Source organism: Arachis ipaensis, chromosome B03, assembly GCF_000816755.2.
Source record: "Arachis ipaensis cultivar K30076 chromosome B03, Araip1.1, whole genome shotgun sequence".
NCBI classification, from domain to species: Eukaryota; Viridiplantae; Streptophyta; class Magnoliopsida; order Fabales; family Fabaceae; genus Arachis; species Arachis ipaensis.
In genome coordinates, this window is record NC_029787.2 from 4,865,949 (window position 1) to 4,874,694 (window position 8,746).

An 8,746-nucleotide genomic window follows, 5' to 3' on the forward strand; every position below is an offset into this window, starting at 1 on the left:
TTTTTCTATAATATGATTAGGATTTAGAATTTTTAAAATATATATATATAATAAGAGTATTTTAATCATTCTCTATAATAAGGATATTGTAGTCATTTTTTATAAAAAAAATAATATTAATTTAGACCAGTTCAAAATTTAATTCACCATTTTTTCGGTTAAATCAAATTGTCTAGTCTAATTTTGACAAAATAACATGATTCAATCGATTATATATGTTAAATTTTAATTACTGAAAAATATCTTTAAAAAAAGACGTTTTATGCGTCTTTATCTGAGTAATTCCCTTATAAAATATACATTTACTTTTTTTTTTCTAATTATAACACTTAATAATTTAGTCTAATTTATTCCCAAAAATTTAAAAACATACAAGTGTTGAACACTGCACATTGACCAACTCTATATGAGCTTGATTATAGATCATGATATAATATTATCTCATATGTTGACATAATTAAATTGAGTTTTATAATAAAGAAAGTCAATGTAGTCATAGCTAATCAGTTTGAATTAAAACGTATTATAGGAATTAGGAAGCAATCTTCAGAATTTTTCATGTTGATTGAGAAATGTTGACTTTCTAGCTTTAAGCTCATTCATATTATATCCTAGTTCATATGAATGTGAATTCATTGTCTCTGTCTTTTTAATCAATTCGAAAGTATTGCAACATTGATGATCATCTTATGGTTACATATAAAGAATATTATTAACAAAAAATCTAAGGAAAATAAACAATCATGCTATCAAAGAAAGCAATTAACATTTAACAAGTCCAAGCAAAAGTCCATGTCTCCCTAAAGCATATTTATTAATCTCAGGAAAATAAAAATATATCTAAGTTGAAAATTCTAATATTTAACCACTAGGTCGCAAGTAGCACCAGCAGGGTATATATAACTGTATAAGCTTGCATTAAATGGAAATTCAATTCATGACAAGTAGTTCAATTCTAGGTTTTCATAACGGTGAAAACTCAGGTGCAGTCGACTTCACGTGAAGATAATAGTTGAGAGTCGTTAGATAAAAATTTAGTTAAATCAGTCAAATCATCTTACAGCTCTCAACTATTAACTTCACGTGAAGTCGTCTGCACCTGAGTTTTCACCTTTCATAATACAAATAAATATAAAGTTTTGATAAAGAGTGAAAATTATTTCTTTTAGCTAAAGAAAAAGTTTAGCCAATGTTATTATTCAACTTGGCCAATTAATCTTCCAAACAATCCTGAAATTTCTTCATGTTTGACCTTTTTAAAGGGCTGAATAATCTTATGGTTTGGTCACTAAGTAAATCTTATTTTTTTAGTATTTACAACATGGGAAAGTCGTATATTCTGTAAACCTAACTATACCTAAGCGCATGCATCATCAAATATAATGTCTCTCATACATAGAAAAGGTTTCAGATAATAATGACAATTTTTGACCATTCAAAATAATCCCTGGTTGAATATGATAATATATTATATTGTATCATTTCTTATATATTTAATTATTTATATTTGATCACCTCTAGAGTTTGGTTGACAGATTAAAAAATTATTGGATGGGCACTGAATTGGGTATCAACTTGCCAAATTAAAGAGTGCTATCAAAAAGAGCACGAGGCATAATTTTAACATTCCCAAATCATTTTCATCTTTTATAACGTTCTATATAATATACAATATGGTGGAAAGAGCCACCTCCGTGCATTGTGCTAAAGTTTGTAGTTATGTTAGATTGAAAAAAAAAACTGTGATGGAAGAAATAGAAGTTGCTGAATACATGAAAAAATAACTTAACATAATAAAAGCAAATTTATTTGTGCAAACATCAAAATTATCTGAAATGTGATCAAATAGAGGTTATTTATCCGTTCCGTCAAAATTGTCTATAAATTTCGATCGTTTAAATATGGGTTAGCTTTGAAATTTGCTGTTAACATTCCTGAATAGAATTTTTTTTTTATTAAGTAGATTGAACAGCTTTTAATTTTAAGCATTACACTCATGCTTCACACATCAACACAACACACTCACATACACTATATGGGTACTATAAATTCTTAAACAACATCCAGTCTCAGCTGGAATTTGAACCCGGATACAGCTTGCAAGAGGCATATAGGAATGTCAGGAAATGGATCCTCTACACTTGAGAGAATAAAACGTGATCTCTTACCTTTAATTCTATAAATGGGACTAAAATTAAATAGGAGAGAGAAAACAATAAAGAATTAGATTCAACACTTGATAGCATCCAATTTTTTTTCCACTAAGGGTGTGTGTGGTTCAAGTATTACTTTGTTAGTCAGATTCCATTCCCATGGGAATCAAATATACCCAGAGGGAAGGTGGGAATTGAAATGATGGTATTTTGATTCTTTGGAATCAAACTTGCTTGGAAATAGCTTTTTAAACTTTGAACCAAATATGAAAATATGATATTCCCATCTTAAAATTCCTAGGAATTATTTATAATTTCCCCAACCACACACACCCTAAAGAAGATCCACTCCCGGAAAGCCATCTGTGTCAGGTCTCCGCTGCCCTTGAATAGATTTTTAGTGCGCAAACAGTGATTTTTTGTTTTGGGTCTGGCTGTTACTATTGTTAATTGCCACTTGCCCCTTTCATTATGACTTACGAGGCCTCTATAGAAAAGCCCATATCCGATAATTGGGCCAAAACAAACTAAAACGATAGGCTCATCGGTCACAAACAAATACCCAGGGAGACCCAAAAAAAATTAAAAAGAAAATTGATCATAGCATATATATATATATATCATATTATGTGTTTTAATTCTGACTTAATAATATCTGATTTTGAGTAGGGGTGTTCAAATCCAAACCGATCTAAATTAAATCGTTCATCTTCATCCAATCCGATCCAAATTGAAAACCGATTAAAACCGCACTAATTCGGATTCGATTGGATTTTATTTTTTGCAAACCGCTGGATTGGATCGGATTTCGGATCTACTTTTTATAACTGATCCAATCCAATCCAAACCGCACAATGTGTTATAATATTATTATTTTATTATTATATTTACAATTATACTTATAACATGTTCAATTTGTTATACATTTTTCTATTATTCATGTATTATTATTATTTAATAAATATTTTATGTTCAAAATGTTATTTATTTATTTATTTTAACTAACCTATAATTTTATTTCTATTGTTATGTTATCGTTGGCTTTTTAAGATATTGTTAAGACTTATTATGTCATTGTTGATTATTTAAAATTTGATATTGAGACTTGTTATATGTATTTAATTTTTTTATTTAAAAAACCACAAATCCAAACCGATCCAAACTGCTTGTAATCGGACCGGATCGGATCGAATTTCCAAAAAAATTTCATCTAATCCAAACCGCACCGCACATAAATTAAGCGTTCGGATCAGATGACTTATTCCCTTAAAACCAAACCAAACCGCAACGGGAATAACATTTTTGTACAACTTGAGTTAATCGATTTGTCTCTGTTTTCCAATTCTACCTTAGTTACCTTCTAATACTATCGAAACTAAGCACTTAAGCAGTTTAACATGATACAACTTAAACTTCTCTACATTTAAATGTGGTGGTCCTAATTCGTGTCCTATTCCTATGCACCATTTGAATTTATATGGATTAATTAAGATTTTTCATTTGAACATTTGTCTTTCTTAATTCTTGTACCGCGAGCATCCAATTAAACAACATTATCCACTTATCATTGGAGAAAAAATAATAAAAAGGAACAAAATAATATTTTACAAAATGCGATAAGTTCTTATAAGGGACACAATTATCAATCAGGACGCAGAAGCCAAATGTCTTGATATCCGAAAACTGATTCTTCAAATATTATCACACTATAGACCCTTGATAGAACCATCTCGAGGGAGGAAAAAAACAAACTGGTAGGTGACAGAAAAAAAAAAATTTATTGACATAGATTAAAAGAAAAGAATACAAAAATTTTGCTTTCTAAATGTGAAATGTGAATCATGTTGTCCTTGAAAAATGATTGGATGACCGTCCTAGGGTTCTTAGCCGCTTGATCTATCAAAAGTCCAAAATCAGTCACCATCTTGGATGGATCTATGCTGGGAGAGCTGAGCCATATTTGAGATTTTTTTTTTTTAATAAATTGATTTGAGAATAAAATTATAAAAGGGCTGTTAGGTTGGGTGTGATTTGGAGCAAGTTTTAGGTTAGCCTAAGTGATGAAGTTTTATAAACAATTAAATTAATATAAGGGAAATCATTTAGTGCCCAAAAAAATTTGTCTAATATAATGAATGTATTTTTTTATTTTTAAAAATTTAGTGTCCAAAAGTAGAAATAAAACAAAGTGGAATTTATTTTTTTAAATTTTATGAATAAATATTACGAGACAGCAATGGAAAGAAGAACTCGCAGTGTGGTCATTCGAACTACTGGACTAAAGGTGTCGAAGTAGTCAAAACCCGCTTGTTGAGTGAAGCCCTTAGCCACCAACCTGGCCTTGTGCCTTTTTACAGTACCATCCGTATTGAATTTCACTTTGAAAATTCATTTTGAACCCACGGCATTCTTCCCAGGAGGTAGACTAGTAATTGTCCATGTTTGATTATGTTCAAGAGCACGAAGCTCATCATCAATTGCATCATTCCAACACTTCAAGCCCACAGCTTCAGCATAAGACTTTGGTTCCAAAATGGCAGCAACAGCTAGGGAAAAGGCTTTGAACTTTGGAAACAAATGGTTGTATGAGACAAATTTTGAAAAAGGATACCTGTTTGAAGTTGAGGATGCTAGTGTAGACGGAATTGTAGGACAATGATAATCATGTAAGTATGCATGTGGTTGCTTAGTCCGACTGGATTTTCGAATTGGTGGGGGAGGAGGCGAGAAAGATGCAGGACCGCTAGGAGTGGCTGTGGCCTCATTATCAGGAGTAATGGCAGAATTTGAATGATGTGCAATGTCATGAGATGCATGTGGAATGATAGAAGAGGTGCCAGACTCCATAAGAGTTGGAGTTTCAAACATAGATGCATGGTGTGTGCTAAGTGAAATATGTTCATGAAGTGTGTCAAGTGACTCAAATCTAAAAGGATCAATGACCTAAGGTAGGGATGCTGGATTGTTGCGAGAGTTATCAAGAATCACTGGCTGGTCAAAATTGATTAAAGTCTTGTGATGAAATGTAAATACTTCCTCCTAGAATTGAACATGTCTATAGAGGAGTATTTCTCTTGTGTTTATGTCAAGCAGGATAAAACCCTTTACATTGTGTCTATATCCTAAAAAAATGTATTTTCTTTCACGTTCATCAAATTTTCTCCTATGGCCAGTAAGAGTGCAAGCATAGGCTAAGCAGCCGAAAGTCTTCAATTCCATCAAATTTGAAATTTTGAAAAATAATATTTCATAAGGAAATTTATCTTTTAAAACTGAGTTTGGTAATCGATTGATGAGGTAGGCAGCATGCCCAACTGCATAAGTCCAGTAAAATTTAGGAATTGAAGATTGAAAAAATAGTGCTCTAGCCATGCTTAATAAGTGTTGATGCTTTCGTTCAACCACCCCATTTTGTTAGGCTGTTTTCACACATGATGTTTGGTGCAAAATACCTTTTTCAGCAAAGAAATTGTGTAGTTGAAATTCAAAGTCATTGTCCGATCTAAAATATTTTATAATTTTTTCAAACTGTAATTGAATATATGCTACAAATTCTTTAATCAACAACTGAATTTCAGATTTCATTTTCATAAAATAGAGCCAGGTTAAACGACTTTTGTCGTCAACCACTAGGGCTGTCAAATGGGCTAGCCCGACCCATTTAGGCCCTACCCATTAAACTCGTGGGTTAAATGAGCTCGACTGTTTAAGCCCGTTTTATTCGTGGGCCATAATTTTTCAGCCCATACCGTTTATGGTCATCCCGTGGGTTAAACGGACCAGCTCATTTATCCTTTTATTTTATTCTTTAAAAAATATTTTGACAAAAAATATTACTTTTAGGTCAAAAACCTTTAAAAAAATAATATTCTTTTAGTTGATGGGTCGGATTTCGAGTCAGATCGAGGAAAATATCGACTAAAAGTGCTACTTTTTAAAAAAAAAAATAAAAAAATTAAACGGGCCACCCGTTTAGCCAGCGGGCTAGCCCATTTAACCTGTCATTTTTTGCGGGTTAATCGGGCTCAGACCACTTAGCCCGAGATTTAAACGAGCTTAATTTTGGAGACAAAGCCCGCCCATTTAAATGGGTAAAACGGACTGGCCCGATGGGTTTGGCCCATTTTGACGGTCCTATCAACCACAGTTAAAAAGTATTTGTGTCCCGCAATTGAGGGAGTAGCATAAGGGCCCAAACATCAATATGTACTAAGTCAAAAATTTCACTTGATTCTGTGACACTTTGTACAAAACAGAATTTCTTTTGTTTGGCATAATGACAGAAATCACAAGGCTTCATGCAATCTATACTATCAAAGAGTTCTTCTTTATTACAAGCATCCTATCTGCAGGTATATGTCCAAGTCTAAGATGCCATGTTTTTGTACTATTTTCTACACTACGTTGTGGTGGTATATGAGATGATGTATCTGTATTATGAGATGTGGGTGTAGTGTGAGATGTGAGTGCAGTCTTATGTGCCTCCTGTGAATTTGGTGGTGTAATTATCAATGTGTAAACACCGCCAGCCACACTAGCATACCCAATCATCTTCCAAGTATTTCTGTCCTGTATCTCACAAGCAGTGTCAGAGATGGAAAAATAGCAATTTAACTATTTGGCAACTTTAGAAACTGATAACATATTAAAAATAAAACATGGTATGTATAACACATCAGTGAGATACAGCTTGTTTGAAAACATGATAATTCCAGCGATGTGAGTTATTGTTTGGTGACCATTTGAAAGTTTAACTAGGATTGGTTTTATATTGTGATAGCTATGAAAATTGGCTAAAGAAAATGTGACATGATCGGTGGAACCACTGTCCACGACCCAGGTATGTGCAGAAAAGGACTTTGTAAACAAAATTTGAGATATATGTGCACTCATGGATAAAATATAGCTTGGTATACCTGACTGTGTTGTGGTTTGGTTGATGACATGACCAGGCCGTGAGGAATTGTCCTGTTGAAGAAGAGCAATTAAAGTGTCTTTTTGTTCTTAAGATAAAGAAATCGTGGATGTCTTGCAGTCCCCTTTCTGAGTTGAAAGCTGCAATAATGCCTCACTTGACTCATCAATTTCCACATCAGGTGAGGTTGCTGCATAGTTAAAGGCCTTTTGCGATTGTCTCATATGTGGAGGGAGTCCATATTTTTTATAGCACGTGTCTACCAAGTGCCCCGTCTTGTGACAGAAAAAACATAGTTTGGGAGGCCCTCTACCTCCTCTACCACCCCTTTCTCGGCTAGAACGACCTCTGCCCCTATAGCCATTTGCATTTTGATGCTGAAAGTGCTTCTCATTCTCAATCAGGTCAGAAGAGCTTATGAGAGCCCTAGGTTCACCATTATCTAAGGAGTGGAATTGCCTCTCTTGTTGAGTTAACATGCCAAAAGCTGCATTCACATCAGGTAAAGGTGCCATGAACATGATTTGAGACCTAACGATACCATACTCTTCATTCAAACCTCTCAGCAATCTCACTAATTGGCGCTGCTTTCTATATTTTCTCATCACTCCTAAACCACATATGCATTCTACGCCACAGACGCAACTTGGAATAGGTAAAAAAGTTTCCAATTCCTCCCAAATGGTTTGCAATTTAGTGAAATATGCAGTTATACTAAGTTCTCCCTGTTTAGCTGTGTACATTTCTTCCTCTAGATCAGCAATTCGAAACAAATATCCTTAATAATATCTGTGCTTGAGATCATTCCACATGTCATATGCATTTTCATTCCAAATAACGCTCTGAGATATTTCACTACTCAGGGACAGATTCAGCCAAGCTACTACATAGGTATTACATTTTTCCCAAGCTAAAAAATTATGATAAGTTTCTTAAGGTTTCGTTAGGGTTCCATCAAGGAACTGTAACTTGTTCTTTGATTTTAACGCAAGTCTCATATTTCTTGACCAAGAGTGATAATTCAAAACAATTAAAGCCATATTCACTATCGAGATTCCAGGATTCTCACCTGGATGAAGATAATAGGAGCTGTGCAGGTCCAAGGTTGAATTGGTTGAGGGATTGCGAGAGTTCGTACCGTTCGGAGATGCAGAGCGATTCATTCTACACTGAGAGTTCTAGAAATTGGTGAGTCGATTCAGGAGTCTTGTAAAGTTGCGAATGTCGTTTGGAGAGAATTCATCCTCCATATCTGAGTCTGGATTCTCCAAATGTTCCTCATTCGCCATAGATGGGCCGAATCGGGAACTTTCAGTAACAATCTCCTTCTTTCTCTTAACTCAACTCAGATCTCGTCGCGATTGCATCCTCCACGCTCACCGCACCATGATAAAATCCAAAGCCGTGAAGAGATTACAGGTTGATGATAGGTGCAAGAGAAGAGGAACAAAGAGAAACATCATATGAAAGTGAGAGATTTCTTTCTGAAGAAATAAGGAGAATCACAAAAATATTAACTACCTCCTAACTAAAGATATATACAAGTGCTAACTAAAGGCTAACTCTAATTAATTGATAACTATGATCAATTAACAGTTCTAACTAACTCTGGTATAAATATCTAGGCTAATATTATGTTAAGTAACATTATATCAACTAATATATATATATATATATA